Consider the following 22,228-nt stretch of genomic DNA (forward strand, 5'->3'; position numbering starts at 1 on the left):
TGAAGGCAGACGCTCAACCATCTGAGCCACCCAGGTGCCCCTCATGTACTTCTACTTTTAAAAACTTATTTATATCATTATTAAAACAAGGGTCTGAACTATCTCACCCAAATCATATCAGCAGTAGATATTTTAATTGGTTTTGGGCTTTTTGTTTTGTTTTGTTGTTGTTTTGCTGTTGTTGTTTTGTTTTGTTTTGAGAGAGAGAGAGAGAGTGCACACGGTAAGGGACTGGGGGAGGGGCAGAGGGAGAGGGAAAGAGAGAATCCTTTTTTTTTTTTTTTTAAAGATTTTATTTATTTATTTGAGAGAGAGAGAATGAGAGACAGAGAGCATGAGAGGGAGGAGGGTCAGAGGGAGAAGCAGACTCCCTGCCGAGCAGGGAGCCCGATGCGGGACTCGATCCAGGGACTCCAGGATCCTGACCTGAGCCGAAGGCAGTCGCTTAACCAACTGAGCCACCCAGGCGCCCTGGAAAGAGAGAATCTTAAGCAGTCCCCACGCCCCGCACAGAGCCCGTCACGAGGCTAGATCTCAGGACCCAGAGATCATAACCTGAGCCGAAATCAAGAGACAGACATTCTACTGACTGAGCCACCCAGGCGTCCCTCATCAGTAGATATTTTAATGACATATGTATCATTCAAACATTTTCTCTTTTCACTTATTCCCTTATTCCAAGCAAAGGAAATGGAAGAATAGATCCATATTAAACAATTTAAAAAAAATTGATGATTGTAATTTCTGATTTAAAAAATGTACTTATTATTTATTTTCAATTTTTGTTTGTTTTTTATGAATTCGTTTTTCATGAATTTGCATGCGTTCCTTGCAGAGTCCATGTTAATCTCCTCTGTATCATTCCAATTTTAGTATACATGCTGCCAAAGAAAGCACTGTTTTCAGTTTTATAGAATTATTACTAATACACAATTAATCAATACAATCAAGATTTGACAGGTAATTATTAAACAAATCATTTTTAATGAGATGAATGAGTTTTTACTCTAATTACTTTATGTAGACATGGATTAATATAACTTATTTCTAGAATCATCCAGGATTCATCCTCAAATTTACTCCTCTTTTTCATGGTTACAAATGCCAGCAGGGGGCGCCTGGGTGGCTCAGTCGTTAAGCGTCTGGCTTCGGCTCAGGTCCTGATCCCAGAGTCCTGGGATCGAGCCCCGCATCGGGCTCCCTGCTCGGCGGGAAGCCTGCTTCTCCCTCTCCCACTCCCCCTGCTTGTGTTCCCTCTCTCGCTGTGTCTCTCTCTGTCAAATAAATAAATAAAATCTTTAAAAACAAAAAAACAAAAAAACAAATGCCAGCAGTAAGCAATATATTTCATATTTTAAAAAATAAATAAATGGAAATGAAAATTATTCTAGCAGAGATATATCACTCAATTATTTAAACTTTTTCTGTGTTGTATGCCAAAATTATATTGTGATCTTTTAACCAAATTACTTTTAATGATTTATTAGCTGACAACTCAATGAGGTCCTCCTTTAATTTTGTTGAAAGAAAACACTGGAAACCACTAGAATTGTAAAAGCATTTGTTACCCAGTCATCAAAGTCAGGCACATCTTCAACTTTCGGGAAGTTTAAAAACAGGCTATACTAAGACCCATCAAGTTTCTAGGTTTTCATACAAATGTCTGAAGTTAAAGGAGGTTTCTTAGGCAATGTGTTTTTTCGCTGTTTCGTTGTTTGGCACGCTGGGGATTTTTACATATAATGCCAAATGCACCATGGCGAGATCCAAGATATGTGAGAATAAGTGGAAGAGGGAGACGGGGTCAGAAAAGATAACTGGCATAACATCTGCAGAAAATATCTATTCCGGTCCTCTGTCCATTTTAAAATTGGATTATTTGTTTTGTGGTGTTGAGTTGTATGAGTTCTCTATATATTTTTGATATTAATCCTTATCAGATACGTCATTTGCAAATATCTTCTCCCATTCAGTAGGTTGCCTTTTGTTTTGTTGATAGTTTCCTTCACTGTGCAAAAACTTTTTAGTTATCAAACTAGTAGTAGTCCCAATTGTTTATTTTTGTTTTACTTTTGTTTTACTTCCCTGAGACAGATCCAGAAAAATGTTGCTAAGGTTGATGTCCAAGAGTTTTCTTTTAGGAGTTTTATGGTTTCACGTCTTACATTTAGGTCTTTAATCCATTTTGAGTTTACTTTTATGTATGGTGTACAAGGTAGTCCAATCTCTTTTTTACATGTAGCTGTCCAGTTTTTCTAGAACCATTTATTGAAGAGACTGTTTATTCTCCATTGTATATCCTTGCCTTATTTCTCATAGATTAAATGATCATATAAACATGGGTTAACTTCTGGGCTCCCTATTCTGTTCCATTGACCTATGTGCCTATTTTTGTGCCAGTACTATATTGTTTTGATTACTATAGATTTGTAATAGAATCTGAAATCTGGGATTGGAATACCTCCAGCTTTGTTCTCCTTTCTCAGGACTGCTTTGGTATTTGGAGTCTTTTGTAGTTCCAAAGAAATTTACGGATGGTCAACAGACAAATGAAAAGATGATCAACATCACTAATCATCAGGGAAATGCAAATCAAAACTAGTGAGATATCAACTCACACCAATCAAAACAACTAGTATTAAAAAGATAAAAAACAACAAGGGCTGGTGAGGATGTAGAGAAAAGAGAACCTTCATGCACTATTGGTGGGAATGTAAACTGATGCTGCCACTATGAATAGTAGTAGAAGTACCATATGATCCAATAACACCACTAGGGGGTATTTACCCAAAGAATATTGAAACACATATTTGAAAAGATATACACAACTCTATGTTTATTGCAGCATTATTTACAATAGCCAAGATATGAAAGCAACAAAAGTGTCCATCAGTAGGTGAATGGAAAAAGAAAACAATGTAATTTAAGGACAGTATAATTTCAAGGAGTTAAGCACATCATTTTTCCTAGTGCTTACACACATAATTTAAAAATAATTTTATTATAATGAAAGGAAGATGTTATTTGAGGGTTATTCTAAGCATAGTGTAGTTTCATGGATGAAAGCATATGGCTTTTCCCAAGTGCTTGTATACATAAATTCAAAATCATTTATAAGTTAATGAAAGGAAGATGTTTCTTGACACCCACACCACACATACACCACAGACACAACTGACCTGTATCTCTAAACAACACATATGCACCACATATAACACACATACCACACACACACATACACAGCACAGGTAAGTCACACTCACCAAGACACACACACCACACACAGTACACATATACCAAGCTTATATCACACACACATCACATACACCAAACACACACCCTACACATACACAGCTCACACAGAACATATACACTACATACATCATCCATACATCATGCATACACATCACACATAGAGCACTCACAACACATAACCATACATACCACACATATAACACACACACAAGACATAAACCATGTAACAGCACATAGAATATGGAATATTACTCAGCCATAAAAAATAATGAGATCTTAACATTTGCAACAACATGGATGGACCTAGAGGGTATTATGCTAAGTGAAATCAGTCAGACAGAAAAAGACAAATACCATGTGATTTCACTTACATGTGGAGTCTAAAAAAAACATAACAAATGAGCAAATAAACAAAAGCTAAAACAGAATCATAGAAAACAAGCTGGTGGTTGCTAGAGGGGAGGTTGTGGGGAATGGGCAAAATGAGTGAAGAGGATTAAGATTAGTCATAGAGATGTAAAGTACCACATAGGGAGTATATAGTCAATAATATTGCAATACTTTTGGTGACAGATGGTAACTACACTTATCACGTGAGCATTTCATAATATATACAATTATTGAATCACTATGTTGTGCACCTGACACTAATATAATATTGCATGCCAACTATACTTCAATTAAAATAAAAGGGGGGAAACGGTGTAATATCTTGACTACAAGTATGTTCCAGACACACACATTTTAGCAGAGAGTATTCATGAAAGTTGAGAAGTGGAGCGGGAAAGTGACTTCCTTAACACTGTTCATACTTGCTTCTCCCTCAGAAAGTAAGTTTTTCAGGGGAAAATACCTCTCAGTTTGAAGAGCACAGTCATAGGTCATAAAAAAGTCATGTACAGTGCTTCTTAAAGTAAAAAAAAAAAATGTTGATAGAAGAGATGCTGAAAAGTTTCAAGAAACTAATTTAGCAGCTAACATGTCAACATTGTCTAACTTCACTTCTCTCCTTGATCTTCTGGAAACCTGTATGTTCTCTTTCCTGAAAAGACTTAAATTGAGTCGGTTAAAATCTGCTGTTCCTCAGATGAACATAGTTTGATCCAAATAGCAGCCCCCTTCCACATGAAAAGATTCTCAGGTTTAGGGTTAGAAACTTCAGAGATCTGGCATTTAGCTTATTACAACAGTGACACGTAGTCCTCATGAAGCATGAGATAGACGATAAAATTTAGTAAATATTGTCTTCAGTATTATTATAGTAGGTATTAGTGCCTTAATATACTAGATATTAATGCCTTATTATAGTGTTCAAAATACAATGGTATGTTTATGCATATTTACCCATTGTTATGTATTGTATATAAATTATTATTTGACATGTTATATATTAGTGCTTAGGGAAAGACTCTATAAAGTTCCACTTAATTTTTGTTATTTGTTTTAGCAAGCTGAATTATGCCTTTCTCTATGAACAACTACTATCACTACTAACTTAGATTACTTAAAATAAAAGGCAATCCAGAAAGCATTGGTAGTAAATTGACATACACGTGTCAAAGTATTTAAAACGTTTTGGTGTTAGGTGAGGTATGATAAATTAAACAGAGATGGAAAAATGAATAGAAAATTGCATAGATGTTATGCATGGTAAGAATGTTTTTGATTCAATTCTAGGATTTAATAATATTTTGATTGAAGGCTTAGACAAAATTCAAATCTTTTAAAATTGAGGCTCATTGGCAAATATTAATTCTTTTTCATTTTTCATTTTTCCCTTAAAAATAAGTTACCATAGTGTATTGAAGGGGTCATTTGTACATTTAATAGTTCTTATTAAATCAGAAACATTCAGACCGTTTCCTTGAAAATACGTATGGCTGTAAATACTAATGGAAAATGTTCTTGGCAAGTTAATTTTGGAGCTTGCCAAACCCCAGACATCTTAGAAATGCTTGAAGATGTTATAATGAACAAAACATACTACCAGTTCACTGAACCTTGGAGTTATGTGTCAGGAAAGTAGACAAAATAACAAATATGTTGTCATGCTTTCACTAAACCAAAGCCATTCTCATGCGTCTGAATTTAGACTGAGGGCTTCTTCCATTTTTTAGTTCAGCTGTGGGATGTGTTAGTGCGATTAAACCACTGGCAAGTTCCAGTAGGACTTGCCATCAGTTGCTTATAATTATCTCTGAAGAATTTTCTGAAGATTTCCATAAAAGGATAAGGTAGCATTTGATGAGTTGTCTAAAATTTACAGTAGGGGATGAATTTCCTACCAGTGATTCATGGAAGTTTTTTAATTAGAAAGAAATTAGTAAAAACACATGCCATATACATATATGTATATGTATATCTATCAATATCTATATCTATATCTATATCTGTATCTACATCTATATCTATCTGTCTCTCTCAATATATATATCTGAACCTTACCAATACGTTCCTTGTAATGGACCACAGGGCTGTGCAACCTCCTGCTTTTACATAGTATCCTGCTGTTCATGATACTAAATGTGAACACATGAGTAATAATTCCTCTTCTACCTGGCCAGAGACTATTTTCTCCTTCAATTTATTACCTAAAGCCTATACCTAGACAGTCATTCTTTCAGATGAATTAAGATTAGACATATATTTCAAACACTACATCAAGCCCTATATAGCTTATGTGTATATGAGGAATTTCACTTTTAACTCGAGAACAATCCACACACTCCATCATATATTATACATTATATAAAGCTACAGGGGACTCCAGATCATATGAAAATTACTTGATGAATGTTTTGTTTTTAGTCTGCTTAAATTTGGATGCCTCTAAACTGAGATAATAGAAACTCTTTCTTGGGGTTCTTCTGAGGAATTACTAACAGAATTCTGGCAATCCAGTGGAGGACAGAAGGAATAAAGAGGCAAGTAAAGCTAGCAGCATGCAGTGCATTCTGATTTAGAAATATCCAAAAGGCTGGGCCACAAGTGGAAAAACCATTGGAAAGCCATGAGTGCAAATGTTTTAAGAAGACAAGAATTCTAATTAGCCTGGATGGGTAACTCAGCATGAGGCTAAATAGTTGGTTTGATGTTTAGAGTCATTATACTGGACTGTGTCAGTAGGATTACACCATACCATTGTGATAACACAAATGTTAAACAAATCACCCATCTCAGAATTTCCTAAACAGTGCTTTACAGCCTTTAGAGAATTTTTGTTTTTAAATATTGTAGTGTTTTTTTCTTTGTTGGATTCTCTAATGAATTTAGCAGTCTTTATACTTAGCAGGAAATCTGGACTGATCATTTGAGGCCTGTTTTCTTTATCCATCGTGGAGTACGGGTTTACTTTTGGACACCTAATAAATCATGATCTAACATCTAAGAAACAGACTTATTGCCACATTGCTAAATCAAAGTGAAAAAAAAAAGCAGAATAAATGGCTGGTTTATCTTTCACCTATAGGACATTAATGAATCAAGAAGTGATATTCTCTAGTAATGATATGCTAGACTCTAATAATACATCTATTAATGATGTTAGAATCCTGGTCTTACCATGTAGAGTTAGTAATGGTTTTGTATTTGAAAATGTTAAGCCCTTCCTTGTTTGTAGCTCACCAAGGAATAGGACCATATGCGATGCTTTTCTATTTCAGGCAATGCCCCCACTGCTGGATAGATTGCTGTTGACAGCTTTTGACCAGAGGGAGCCATTAGATTTTGCTGGCTAGCAAACAATTACAGCTTTGATATGAGCTACAAGGTAAAGATGAAAAGGAATACCAATGCAGAAAAATATGCTAGCTCTGTGTGGTCTCTAGACCCTTCTCGTGCAAATGAAAAATTATTTAGATGTAAAAACTAACAAAAGAAAACCAAAGAGAAAAAAAAAAAAATCCCAAACTTATCAGGATTCTAACAGGTAAAATGAAGACTGAAAGAGACCCGGAAGAAAAACAGTAGAAACTTCATACCACCAAAAAGGAATTCAGAGGATTTGTTTGAGGATAACCAAACGTGTCAATTCATGCTATTGGTGGAAGAGGTTTGAATTTCTACATTTGGAAATACACCGATTTTGTTCCTAGCACTGTAGTCTTAGGATAGCAGTTGTATCTTATATACATAGTGATGCAACAACACATTTAAGCTGATCAAGCTTGTGGGTGTTGCCAAACAACAAGATAACAAGAAATATTTGTATTATCTGGGCATTGCTGAACATAAGATAAATCAGTAATTTCTTATTTAAAAATACAGCTTAGACTAAAAACAAAAAGGCAACAACTATGGTGAATTTAAGACTCCATGGATACTGTAGTTACTAGAAAATCAAACTTAAATGTTTGTATTGATAAGCACACCTTTCTTTGACAGAAAAAAAAAAACTGTACTTAGATTCTGAAGTGAGTCTTACACAGAAAAGATAAAAATGCTGACTTCTCTGTGTACAGCGCTCCGTGTACTGAGATTTTTATGAAGTGGAAGTAAATAATCAGTAATCTACAGGTTAAACTTTGAAATAAAAAGGTTGTGATATCCTAAGGAAAATGAAACCTTGTAATCTTTTACTATGATAAAGTAGTGCCATATTCTTTTATTAAAAAGCCCACGGAAATAGTCTTGGTAATTTGCCAAAGTACTAATACACCATTTAATTTTTCTTTTGTTTTTAACTATTCGTATTAGAATCACCATTTTTTCCTTCTGGATATTTTTGTCAGTATCTATCTAATATGAATAGAGTAGAAACGGACTTATTCAATAGGACATACCTAGTTTGGTTTTAGTATATTAGCTAAAAATGTACAGTTTGGCAATTATATACCGCTCTGAAAGGTGGGCATCTTCTATAAATACAAACCAACCTTCTTTTAGAACAAAGGCATGTTAAATATTTCCCCCCAGATTTTCTTTTGCAAGATTTCTGAAATAACATTAAACTGTTTTAATATGGTTAGTACCCTCTTCAGTTAAGACCGATGGTCTGGGTTTTGGAAATAAAACTATGATTATGGTAAACTTACATGATGACACTTAAAATAGAGTTTCTTCCCTGAATCAAAAGGCACTATTCAATAAGCATAGTGGATAAAATGTAATTTCCCTTATAATAATATGGAGCCAGATAATAATCACTTCCTAATTCAGGTTTGGAAGCTTGCCTCAGTTGACACTTTTCCTCCAAATTTGAGGTTCATTAAAGATCTGGCTGTCTGTCATATATAACTACAAGCAGATAATCTCATCTTAATAGGGATATTTAATTTTTATTTTCCAAGTATATAATTGTTTCTGCTTTGCTTCTATTTCCCCATCTGCTCAAAGGGAATAATACCACTTAGCATATGGATTATTGGGAGGGTTATAAATTGCTTTGTACAATGTCTGGCACATGGTAAGTCCTCAAGAAATGTTAGCTAATTTTAAGACTGTTATTGTTTTTATCCATTTTTTTTAGGGCTCAGAGCCCTTGCCATAACGTTAAATGAGCAAATTATTGAATTTAAAATCAATTGTCAAATGGAAGTGTTATGAAAAACATATGATTAAAGGTCTCTAAACATCCTTATGTTTTTCCCATTGGCTGCCACAATTCTAATTACAAATCTTTCTCTTTTCTCTATACAAAAACATATTAAATTTTCAAAGCCCTAGGAAGATGTATATTATCATAAGTAACAAATTATTAATATTGTCCAAAAGAATCAAATTCACAATAGCTTATAGGATATCCAATTAGTAACATATATATATTGTTAGAATTTCTATAAGTGGATTTTAAAAATTACAACTCAATAAAAAATCAAATTTATTTGAAACTCCATACATAAAAGCACTCAAATATTTTAAGAGGATGATGTGGAAAAATAAGAGGCAATTTTGAAAAGTAAGAAGTAAACACACCCAACTTAAAGAGTACTAAAAAGGAGGTCAGCAATGCATTCTATTGGACTAAAAGATACAGGTTGATCCTTGCTTGGTTTTGTATCTGTGTGGGCATTTAAAAATCTCCACTTTGGTGTCTGAATTCTTGATCTCTCCTTACTCTTCCACCCCTTTCTCTAACCTGTTCCTTCTCTAACTTTTTGCTCTTTTTGTAGTCTAAACAGTACTGGCCTGAGCTAGTCTGAAAGCCATACTGCCAAAAATCCCTCTCCTCCCCCCACATGCTATCTATCACGAAGTCCTGCTGATTCTGGTTCAAACTATTTCTCAAATTGTTTCACTTCCCTCTGTCTACACTACCATCCTTTCTTGCCTGGACAATAGCAACAGTCTTCAATTTAGTATTTCCTAGTTTCTTCTTGACCCTTTTAATCTAGTTTTCTCAAAATAGAACAAAATCATAAAACAGAACTAATGGCACGATGCCCCTGCTTACCATCATTTGATTGGTTCCCTTCTGCTCATAAAGAACACCAATAGTCTTTCCAGGATCACCTTCAATCAGGTGCATTTCATCATCTACTTGACTCAAGCCAACCTGGCTTTTTTTCTCTCCCTAGAAATGTTCTAACTCCCTCTTTTCTCAGAGCTTTAATATCTGCCCTTTTCTGTATCCGGTAGGCTCTTCTCCCAACCGTGCCTCAGAAAATCACTATTTAAATTCTTAAACCTCAGTTTTACAAGCTAGGACCTTCAGGAGGACTTGTCCTAACCAAACAATGTATGTAAATGATATCTTTTCTGTGACTCTGTCTCATAGACCCGTTTTCTTTTTCTTTGTAACACTTATTGCTTTGTTTTTCTTCTTTATTTTACAATGATATTGGTAAAAAAAAACAAACAAACCAACCAGAAAAATACAAGAGATAAAAAAGTACACAACAGTCTACTGACACTTGCTATTGACTAGAATATACTGCCCAATTTTCTTGAATATGTTGTGAGAGGAGAAAAATATTACCAATGTCTGCCTTCCTAGAAGTGTGCCTGTTTTCACCCCATCTAACAGTGCATAAGGCTATTCCATTCTCCTGATCCTCCTGATGTGTACGGAGTCTCTTACTTGCACCTGTTCTCACTGATTGTTAGTTTCTTAGGCAACTTTTTTCCCCATTTTTACTGCCCCCAAAGATGTCCTTATTTTTCTTTTGTGACTTGCTTTCATAACATTTATTGATTTTATTTTTGAGTTGTTTTGGGTCATTTTTTTTGTTATTGACTTCTGGGAAGTGTTTTTATAAGTTCAGAATATTAATTCCTTGTATGTAATATATGTTGAAAATATTGTCTCCTAGTCTGTGTGTGGCTTTAAATTCACTTTACTTTTAGTTTGCTTTACAGTGTCTTTTGCTTCATAGAAATGATTAATGTTAGTGAAATGAGATCATCAGTTTTGAAAAATTTATAAATTGTTTTAGTGTCTTTAAAAATAATCTTTTCCTACCCATTGTCATTTCAGTTCTTATGTCTTAAACCTGTATTTGATATCCTGATTATTTAGTCTTCCATATAAATTCTGTCTTTCCTTGACAAGGTCCATAAAAACCCCAGAAAGGATTGTGACAGAAACTATCCTAGGAAAAATTTAAGAAGATTACTGGTAATATCAAGGTTTTTGGTTAAATATATATATATTATTTCTCCATTTTAGAAGGTTTTTAAATGTACTGTAATAAAATTTTATAATGTAATATATTTAATAAAAGCCTTGTACAACTTTAGATGGCCTTAGTCTTTACAGTTTTTTTGTTTGTTTCTTTTGTTTTTTGCCACTGTGACGGTATGTTCTCTAATATACACTATACATATGTATAATATGTATATATCTGTGTATATATATATATTCTACTATATATTAATCTATTACATTTTGGGGTATACAGAGTTTTGTTTGTAAATCTTATATTCAAAAGCCATACTGAATTCTCTCATCATTCCTAATAATTTCATTATAAAGAGTAAAATTATTTTAGTATTTTATTTGTAGAAAATAATATGTACACAGAAACACCAAAGGTATTTATTCTTTCCAATTTTTATACTTCTTATTTCCTCATTATACTGCACTGTGTAAGACCTCCAGGATAAGATTAAATAGCAAGCATGATTTAATAGAGATATTAATATATTTTCATATTAAGTATCAAGTTTATTGTATATTATTAGCAGGCACCCTTTAACAAGTCTAAAGGATTTGTTTCACTTAATTCTTTGCTAAAAGGGCTGAACAAAATAGGCTTTGCATTGTTGAGATTACCATCTTTTCCTTCTAATGCAGTGTATAGTATTGATAGGGGACATGTAGCTGTATATGCATGTATTCTTAGAATTAAATTCTACATGAACAAGATATATTTTTATTACCTTACTGAATTTCATTTGAAATTCTTTTATTAAGATTTTTTATTTATAGTTATAAGTGAGCTAGGTATATAATATCATTTTCTTATATAACCTTTTTAAATGCCTTAATAAATGTCTTGGGCTGTCCAAACGCGGAAACAACCTAAACATCCATCAACCGATGAACGGATAAACAAAATGTAGTATATCCATACAATTAAATATTACTCAGACATGAAAACAAATGAAGTTTTGCTACGTGCTACAACATGGATGATTCTTTAAAACATTAGGCTATGTGAAAGAAGCCAGACACAAACAAGCAAATAGTGTATGATCCCATTTAAATGAAATTTTCAGAATAGATTTCCTTATTTTTCTATTATCTGAAATGGCCTCTTGAAGTTAGCCATTATTTATTTTTTCATTTAAAAATTACTCTTTAAGACGATGGACTCTGAAAAACAAACTGAGGGTTCTAGAGGGGAGGGGGGTGGGAGGATGGGTTAGCCTGGTAATGGGTATTGAGGAGGGCACATTCTGCAGGGAGCACTGGGTGTTATGCACAAACAATGAATCATGGAACACTGCATCTAAAACTAATGATGTAATGTATGGGGATTAACATAAGAATAAAAAAATAAATAAATAAATTACTCTTTAAAATCATCTGTGTCTAAGATACTTTTTGAAGGGTAGACATTTACCTAATTAATACACTTTTAAAAAGCTCACTGGCCTATGCAAATTTTTTCACCAGAAGACACTTTTGGTAGTAAACATATATTTTAGAACACTGTCTATTTGATTCAAGTTTTTTAATGTATTGAATTTGTTAATTCTATTTTATATTATGTTGTTATATCATGTATTATATATAATATTTATATTATAATTTAATAGTTCTGTATCTTTTACATCAAGCCTTTTAGTTGTTTTGTTCAAATATTCCATTCCCTCACTTAACCCAACTTTGTTTTTGTTTTATGCATCAATTTCTATTTGTATAATCTATTACTCACCCATAATTTAAATATCTAACTATGATGGTGACTTCGTTAATTTTTCTTTAGATTTTTATCAATTTTTCATTGTATATTTCAAGGTTATTTTATTTAAAGCATGGACAGTCATAAGTTTTCTATTATGTTGGCAGATTTTTGCTTTTGTTATTGGGCAACTCTTGTCTCTATTCCAATTAATGCTTTTGATTATTTTTAATTCTGTGAATAAGATTAATATTATCTGTTTTCACATATTTAGTATTTGTTTGATATATCCTTTACATGAAAATTCATTTCAAACTTTCTAGATAGCTTTATTATCTGTGTATGTCTCTATATTGGCTATAGTCTTTTACATGGATACAATTTTATACAATCTAGTGTTCTTTTAATTGATGAATTTAATCCTCCTATTATTGATATATTTAGATTGACTGGTTAGATTTTATTTGGTGCTCTTTTTTAAATTTTTAAATTTTTTTCTTTTGACCTAACTTACCGTTTCTTGACATTTGTTAATTTGACAAAGCTGTCTATGCTCTCCCTCTTCTTTTTCTTTTTTTTTAACTTTGTTTATTTACCACCTATAATTTATATGTCTATGTTTTTAATGGTTATCCTTAATGGTTTTAGCCACGCATATTTAGCTTTTGGGAAAATAAACAAAACAATACAAATGATAACAAAGCTAGGCTATTTACTGAGAGCATGTATTAGCAGGGGAATTGCCCCATCATTTGCTTTTGGCCAAGATTTAAAGCCAAGCAGTGGAGAGGAAAAGCTTTAGAATGAAAACGAGGAAAGTTTCAGGTATGCTCTGATTAGTGGTTGCTGGCATGGGGAAGCTAGAAGAAAATCTGACTAAAAATGAGTTATGTGAATGGTTTGGAAGGCATATTTGGCTTTTGCTGGTGGATCCCTGAGTTGGTGGACAAAATATAGGAAACTGATAGTCACTGATTAAGTCACGACAATTCTGGGCCAATTGCTGAAAAGGTTGTGAATTGGTACTCGGGCTGGGTGTTGTAGAAATGTAGGTCTGTGCTCTTGTATCATATATGCCCTGGTTGCTGTCTGTTGATCTATCCAATCTCTCACTGTAAGTCTTTCTTACAACGTCTTAGACCATTCAATATCTCTACCAACCTCTCCATACAAAATAAGGCTTGATTACATCTTAATTAACCAGCACACTAAATTTCTTCCATCTTCCTTGACATAATTCTCTAGAACTTAGTTCTATATTCTTAAAAATAAAATTTTGTATTATTTTATATGCAGAAGCAGTTAATGAAATAAGTCAATACATGTTAAAATATTTTGGGCCTACCACTGCTTTTGCATCCCATTGATTTCTTCTCATTTTACCTTCCCTCTGACTTAAACGTTATGATTTGAAGATGGTACAATCTCTTATTCCTTGATTGTCTAGAAATGCTTTTATATGGTCATTTGCATTTGGATAATTGTTCAGGAGGATACAAAAAATTTTCATTGGCAGTTATCTGTCTCTTAGTATTTTTAATATATTACTCCATTGTGTCTGGACATTACTGTGGATAAGAAGTCTGCTGTAAGACCACTGAGGAAAAACTGTCTTTTACTTGTGGTGCAACTGAAGGTTTTATATTTATCCTTTATCCTTGATGCTATTTTGTTTAAAGATTTTATTTATTTATTTGAGAGAGAGAGAGAGAGAGAGAGAGAGAGAGAAAGTATGAGCAGGAGCAGAGGGAGAAGCAGACTCCCCACTGAGCAGGGAGCCGGACATGGGACTCGATCTCAGGACTCTGAGATCATGACCTGAGCCGAAAGCAGACACTTAACTTTGACTGAGCCACCCAGGTGCCCTGCTTTTGTATTTCTAAGTGTGGATTTGTTTTTATTTATCCTGAGCAATACTTGGTATTCATTTTCAATTTAATGGGTTTATGTTATGTTCAGTTTTGGAAACTTCTCAGCCATTGTCTTATTAAATATTTGTTCCGTATTATTTCCCGTATTTGTTTTTCTTAAATTGCTTTTAAATTTATGTTGAGGCATCTTAATCTCTGTTTTTATGACTCTTTAATATTTTTTTATCTGTTTTACGCTTCATTTTGTGTTACTTCCTCAGCACAATTTACTTACAGTTTGCTATACCCCTTTGGAGTCCTCACAGACTTTATATATTATGATTTCTTTTTCTTTCAACAACTAATATTTTATTTCCAAGTTTTCTAAATTGTTTATATTCACCTACATTTGTTTTATTTTGCTTCATTTTGTTTCAAATATATTTCTAGACTATTTTTCCTTGGGTTATATTTTCTGAGGATTCCAAGAGTAGTGGTGTTAAATAAGTTAAGACTATTATGTTATTTTAATCTCCTCTGAAATCTTGTGATTACTGCTGTTCTTGGATTTTTTTTTTTGGTAGAATTATATTTATTCAAGTGTTTTGGTATTTTAAGCTCCAGGTGCACACTCACACAAACTGTTTCTCTCTATTTCTCTCTCTCTCATTTTTTAGTGGTATTGGGATTGCTTCTACCTGGTCCCTGGGACTCTGCTGTATAATCAGGTCTTATTTTAAAAGTTTGAGGAATTTACACCATGGGAATAGTTCCAAAATCCAGGAATCCAAGCATGGAGAGTTTGTCTCCGTTTCTGGTTGGGAGGTTGGCTCTGTATCCTCCTGCCTCCCCAAGCAAATTGCTTCATGCTAGGCAGAGCCCCCGTACCAGATATTTTTTCCCCTCCTTTATGTGCGGGATGGAAAGCCCCACTCTGGCAACTGGTTTCCAGCAGAGTTTGGCTCTTTTCCCAGTATTTACCCCAAATACATTCAGTCTTTCCTGCTCCACAGAAGTTAGACTCCTAGCAGCTTCTGACTGCTTCCAGATCTAGAATCCAATAGGCCATCAGATTCAATTCTGATTATTTTATCCAATTCTTTTCAACTTCTTGAACTTGGAGATATTTATCTTTTTTCATCATTTTTGAGAGTGAATTTCTTTAATATTTGCTTTTTTATATTTTATCTGTCATGGTTATACATTTGAAGTGGGATGGGGTGAGCTTCAAAGCATGCATTTGCAATATCATTTTACCAAAGTTGCATTTTATTTTTGTTTTGAACACAGTTCACTTTGACTAAATTACAAACCCAGTGAAAGCAGTGGCTTTATCTGTTTTGGTCATGATGCTTAGAGTTGGTCTTGAATAAATATGCACAATACCATGAATATGAAAAACTAAATAATGAGATAAATAAGGAAAAGGATAAACAGTGAATAACAATTAACAGACTTTACCATCAGACGTCAAGAACTAGGCTTTTTAAGTTAAGCAGAATCCAAGAAAGCCCTGTAGTCATCAAATGTTGATAGACATTAAATAATGTCTAGCATTTTCTGGCCTACTTTGTGCTTAACCATTTATTAGGCACTTTGTCGAAGAGTAGTCATTTAAATCTCCCAAAGCAACTTTTTGACATTGGTATCATTCTAGGTATAAAGATGACTAAAATGAAATTCTGAGGTTTTGAGTATTCTGTCTGTACTTACACAACTCAGTCCTGAAGAGTACTTGAATCTACATTTGTCTGCAAAAATCATGCTTCTAAGCACTAGGAGTGGAAACTCTGAAATGTGGAATTCTTTGTATAACAAATTTTCCTCATCTAAGAAAAATCAGAACAATGTTCTCATAATTCACTTATTTATTTCTTCATTCAATAGGTATTTGTTGACTTCTTTCCTGCTCTGTGCCATATGTTGTGTTGGATGCTGAAATCAAAGACTGAGCCAGAGATACATAGTATTTTACAAACACAAATGTGGAGAAAAGCAATGCAATAGTTATGAGAATGACCTATTAAGTATTAAGAATAATTTCTCGCTTCATATAGGTTATCTTTAACATAAGACAATGTAAACAAAGTAGAATTTATCTCAACAGGCTCTAAAATTTATTATTTTACCCAAAATATATAGCCTTCATTTGAACTAGCTTATATTTATTAATTTTTCCAAACCGAGAGGGGCTAATATTACCTCTTTCAGTATGTTGAAAACCATGTAGAAGGAAATACTTTATTTCTCTGGGGCATTAATCAAAACTATGTTGAAATAAGCATAGTGTGATCATACTAATAAAAGTTAATCATTTTTAGAGGCATCTAAAATTTAAAATTTACTAATTTAGTATCAGATGTCTATACCCCCCTCCTTTTTTACAAGGTTCAGTTTTTTCCAGGGTACTGTTGGGAGTGGTTTATTTCATGTCCTTCCTGTTTAACCCACAGGAAGCCTCTGTTTGTGCTTGTCTCTGGTGCTCAGGTTCTGGCAGGGACCCCTCACTGCTCACCTTGCACTGTTTTCTACTGCAGCCCTTCCCATGTTTTCTTGACTCACACAGTGAGAGGTTGGTATCAAGATGGGTAAGGCCACGTTTCTCCTTACTGTCCTGCCAATTCATTCTCCACACAACCTCTCAGGTCCACAGGAGTTGATCAGGCTTTAGGTAACTCAAAGGAATAATAACTTAGAATGAAAAATGTGCAACTGACGTAAAACGTCTGTTCCTATCATTCAGGTGGAAATTAACCTAGTAATTAAAGCCATAGAGGAACCTGGTCTCTTATGATTATACCCATTTCCTAATCTAGATTCCCTGGTCTCAAATTTGTGCACCCCACTATAAAAGATGCCTTTCTTCATATTTCCATGTTTTAAATCTCTACCCATCATTGAATTATTTAATCCTTTTTAATATAAACTGACTTTGACTAAGGACCTTTCCCCTTCCTCCAGTGGTGTGTTCTCCATATTTGAATTAGACAAGAGGTCAGAAAATGTCAGCCTATGGAAATGGCTGGCAAACTGTACTTTGGGGGAAAACACAATGGTCAGAAATTTTTTTAAATTTATTGCCAAATAATTAAATTTTGGAGATTTTGTATAAAAAGTTCAATTCTTGTCTTCTAATAAATTGAAAAAGTTAGAAACCCAGGATCCGTATTTCTACATGGAAACAATTAGATACCATGGAGTGGCTTCATCCCTCAGAAGAAGAGAAGTGTGCAATCTCTAGACTGTCATAGAACTGCTATTCTCCATTGGTTATATCCTGCTGGTTTTATTTATTTTTCCCACTTGCTGCCCCCTGAAATCATGTGAGTTTTTGTTCTTTTGTCAGAGAAATGCTCCAGGTGCCATCAAGTGGTTGAGACCCCAACCAGTCCTCTTCAGGTCTGATCCACATTGAAATCTACCCATCAGCCAAAGTAATTTTGCCTGTTTATTTTCCTTATTCCCAAAATGACATTTCCCAAATGTTAGTAAACTATGTACTACCTTTGCGATTTCTGATATGTCCAAGTAGCACTTGTACATTTTTTAACTTAAGTAAGGAGTGGATCAAGGCTTTTTTTCAGGAATGTCAAGGACATTTTAGGCATTTTTGAAAGGAACAAGCTTTATGGAGTCAAAATTGAGACTTATACACGGGGGGAAGACTGGAGAAATGAAAGTCGGGAAGACTCCCTCCAAGAAATCAGGGAGTGCAGGAGTCACAAAAAAGCTAGAACCAATGGCTGGACTGCCTATGGTGGGGGATTCCCAAAAAGTTTTTGGCAAATCCCCAGTTGGCTGTAAACTTATTCCTATGACCCAGTCTGCAAATGCTGCCAGTGGACAATGTCTTCTCCTTCTTTGCCTTCCAAATTTTGTATGAGTGCTTCTCATTCTTGGAGCTGAACCAGAAACTGACAGGCAAGGGAGGTGGGGAAATGTAATTCCCAGCTTTCCTTCTCTGCAGTCCAGGAAAAGCTTAGAAGGGAAGAATAGGGCTAACTGTCAATGAATATGTGACACAAAGAGGTTTGCTTTTAAAATAAATCTGGTGGTGAAGGAAGACTAACAAAGGAAAATGGAAGATTCCAAGATCAAAGCATCAGAGCCATTATGAGCTGGTGAAGACTAAGAGTTCCATAGCAGGTCTGGGCCCGGTACCTCAGGTTGCAAGAGTCTGACAACAAGAATGGTGGAGCGACATGGGATGTCCGTCATCCCACCTGAAAGGAGAGACTACATCATTGACGGAAAGTTGGACCACAGTTAGACCATCAAAGACTGAACTATGAATATGAGGATGAGGGATTGTGGGTAAGGTGGGGTTGCAACACAGGAAGGATCCATGGTTTTGAGAGGAAGGACAAGCTCTAAAAGAAAAAAAAAAATTAAAAAAGAAGAGTGTGGAAACTGGGGAGACGTTAGAGAGACAGTCTTGTAATGTGAGCTCAAGGTCTCCAAAAGAACAGAAAGAAAAGGGTAAATGGGTAGAGAAAAGTGTGTTCACGGCATGAGTTTCCACCAGACCATTCTGTGCATGTTGTTTCTGAGACTAGATGGTCAATGTCATGTGTTCGCTGTTTAGTGAGTTGACCTATATGTGCAGTCCCTGTCACAACTCAGTTCTCTTGCACATTATGGGTAATTCATGTCATGCACCCAGGGAAAGACTTGCCTAGGCAGTAATGGTAGAGCCAAGACACACACACACACACCCCTTCTAAAGACAAAAATTCATTCTCAGAAACAGTACAATTTGAACCCAGAAGAGTAAGAAATATTTTTTTAACTGCTCTTTTCTGGGACAGTACTTCATTTTGGCAGTCAGGTCAAAAGAATGTCAATACCTTTCCTTTACCAATGATTTCAGAGTGAACCTCTCAGGTCTGTCCAGAATAAGAAAGAAGCTGAAAACTAAGAAGTCGTTTGTCCACTCTTTCAGCTACAAAAGATGGGGCCAGAATTTTGACATTAGTCTTCACACACGCTAAATTGAAATCATGGCTCTGGCTTCTCATATTCCTCACTTCCTGACCGATGGGCAGAGGAGGAGGGAGGGAAAGGGGATATTTTTAATCTGCTTATCTTTTTTGTTACATTAGATAAGAGCAATAATTCAAAGGCCTGTTACATTACTAGTGTAGCTTAAGCAAATATACGTGGCATACTTAATAGCTGATTTCTAGTATGCGTGCATCAAGCAATTACTAGTGTTCTACATGCGGCTGCACATAAATTACCTCACATAGTCCACTCATTTTTTTTTCAACAGGCAGTGATTGAATGTACCATGTTTCAGGAATGTGCTAGGGGCTGAGGTTACAAAAACATGTCAGATGTAGAGTTTGCCCTCAAGGAATATTCTAATAAGGAGTATAGGCATGTAACTAATGATTCCAGTGTCGTAAGTGCTAAGATTAGAGCATGATGTGAAAGATACTGAATTACAGGGAAGAAGTATATAAATAAGATAAGAGATGTAAGAAAATTTTCCTGAAGAGATGAAATATTTCAGTTATATACAATAAGTGAAGGGAATAATGGGGAAGGAGTAATAAAAAAGTTCACAACATTATTCAATAATTAGAGGGATTAATGACTGTTGAGGAAACTAAGGACTGTTCTTACTTATCACTAAACCATGAAGTAACTACATTGTATTTTATGTGGATTTGGTTCAATCTTGGTTATTAAAAATAATCTATTTAGTTTTTTTGTGGCAAAAACACTAAATTGTTTCCAAATATACATTGTCTTTTTCCTTATTAATGGAACTCCAATTTTATTTATGTATCTATTTTTAAAATTTTATTTATTTATTTTGGAGAGAGAGAGCACACGAACAAGGGGAGGGATAGGAGGAGGGACAAAGCAGGAGGGAGAGGAAGAGGGAAAGAATCCCAAGAAGACTCTGTGCCAAGCAGGGAGGCTGACATGGGGCTCAATCTCACGACCCTGAGATCATGACTTGAGCTGAACCCCAGGGTCGGACACTGAACTGACTGAGCCACCCAGACGCCCTGGAACCCCAACTTCTAGACAGGCACACAACACCTAGCATAAATCTTGCAGCTAAGACTGGCCTGTGATTAGGTTGTGGCCCATAGGATACAAGCAGGAGAAATGTCCTTAAAAAAACAGCAAGATATCCTTCTCCATTCTTTCCTCCTCCCATGTGGCAGAAATACAGACATGGTGGTCAGAGCTAGAGTAGTCTCCTTGGACAATGTAGTAAAAACTGCAAGCTGAAAATACTAGAGAAAAACACAGAGGGAGCCCAGTTTCCTAACACCCAGAAGATCACACTACCCCTGGATTAGTGATTTGGACTTTCTTTATCGGAGGCCTAAGTAAATGTGTATATTGGAGTTTTTATATTATTTGGAACCAAGAAATTAAAGTGAATACAGTTTTAGTTTTACACCCCCCATTTTAAAATATCTTTTGGTAAATAAAAAAATCAAGTAGAATAACAACTAGCATTTATTTATTTTTTTATTTTTTGTGACTTCTTTCGTTTGTTTAACAGTTAACATTTATAGACCACATTTGGTGAGCTAAGATTTTACCAAGATGTACGTCTCTCATCTAATCCTGCCAACACCCTACAAAGTAGGCGCTATTATTACCTGTGCCAGTTTACAGGGGAGAAGGCTCAAGGTCATAGAGTTAGTGAGGACACACTCAGCATTTGAACCAGGCAGCTTAAAGCGATGCTTGGCTTTTCCTGGTCAGGATGTTCTGCCTCCTTAACTAAATATAAATTTAAAAGAAGGAAATTCATTTTTTCTAAAAATCGTAAAGATCAAATTATGAAATTTTGAAAATTTTACTCAGTTTCCAAGATGTATTTTCTATATTTGCTACTAAGCACGTAATGGGTAACGTTTCAAAAACTAATGCACACAAAAATAAATTATACATATAATATACGTATTTTATATATATATGTCTAGTGATTACGTATAGGAAATAAAAAGAGACAAAATCCAATGGCAGACATAAACAGAGGCATACATAAACTTGTAAAAATATAAATTTAAAAACAACTTAAAGTTTTTCTTTTTAAACAGCCAGATGTCCAATTTCATATAATTCTACCATTTCTGAATTTTTCTCAATTGATAAAAGACTTCTGTTATTATTAAGTGAGCAGTCAATAAAAGTAGGAAATTTTTCCTGAAAAATATAGGTAGTCATATAATTTCTAAGCAGGAATGGACTTTAGAGAAAACCTAATCCAATCTCTTTAATTTATTGATAAAGTATTGCTCAGAGAATTAAGAAAACTGTACATTACAGCAATTGCAGTTAGAATGGGAGTTAGATTTAGTTTTCCTAATGATCAATGTAACAATGGTTCCACTACATCTCATACATGTAGTAGACCATCTTCTACTTTCATTTGATGAAATGTAGACCATCTTCTTTCATTTGATGAAAAGGTAGGCAACATGTTTCAGTGTGGCTAGGCAACATCCCTGAAGCAAAGAGGAGGATTATAGGGCATTGTACAGAATGAGGGTTATAAGTAGTAATTTATTGTACTCAATTTATCAACTGGTCCACGGTCCTTAATCTGAACACAGCTATGGCAGGTCTATGAGCCACTGGAAATTGCATTGCTAAATGTATACCATGTACATTTTTCTGATGAATGTGTCCATATTTTTTTTGTTAGACTCTCAAAGTTGTCAGTTGAGATCCAATGCTGTCTTCAAACACCTGACTATCCTCTGAACCAGTGCTCCTTTCCACCACCTAATGCAATATTCTATCCTTGTTAAGTTTTATTTTTTTTTCTTTTGGAGGACAGATGTATATTTTAAGGAACCA

The 22,228-nt window shown here is 34.6% G+C and overlaps 1 non-coding gene across 1 annotated transcript; it reads right to left on the minus strand.

The window, feature by feature from the left end:
* Positions 1-795: 795 nt before the first annotated feature.
* On the minus strand, positions 796-897 carry LOC123326427. Its single transcript, XR_006541087.1, has one exon. It is a non-coding gene; the product is annotated as a U6 spliceosomal RNA (small nuclear RNA).
* Positions 898-22,228: the final 21,331 nt, after the last annotated feature.

The sequence above is a fragment of the Neomonachus schauinslandi genome, chromosome 12 (genome assembly GCF_002201575.2).
Source record: "Neomonachus schauinslandi chromosome 12, ASM220157v2, whole genome shotgun sequence".
NCBI lineage: Eukaryota > Metazoa > Chordata > Mammalia > Carnivora > Phocidae > Neomonachus > Neomonachus schauinslandi.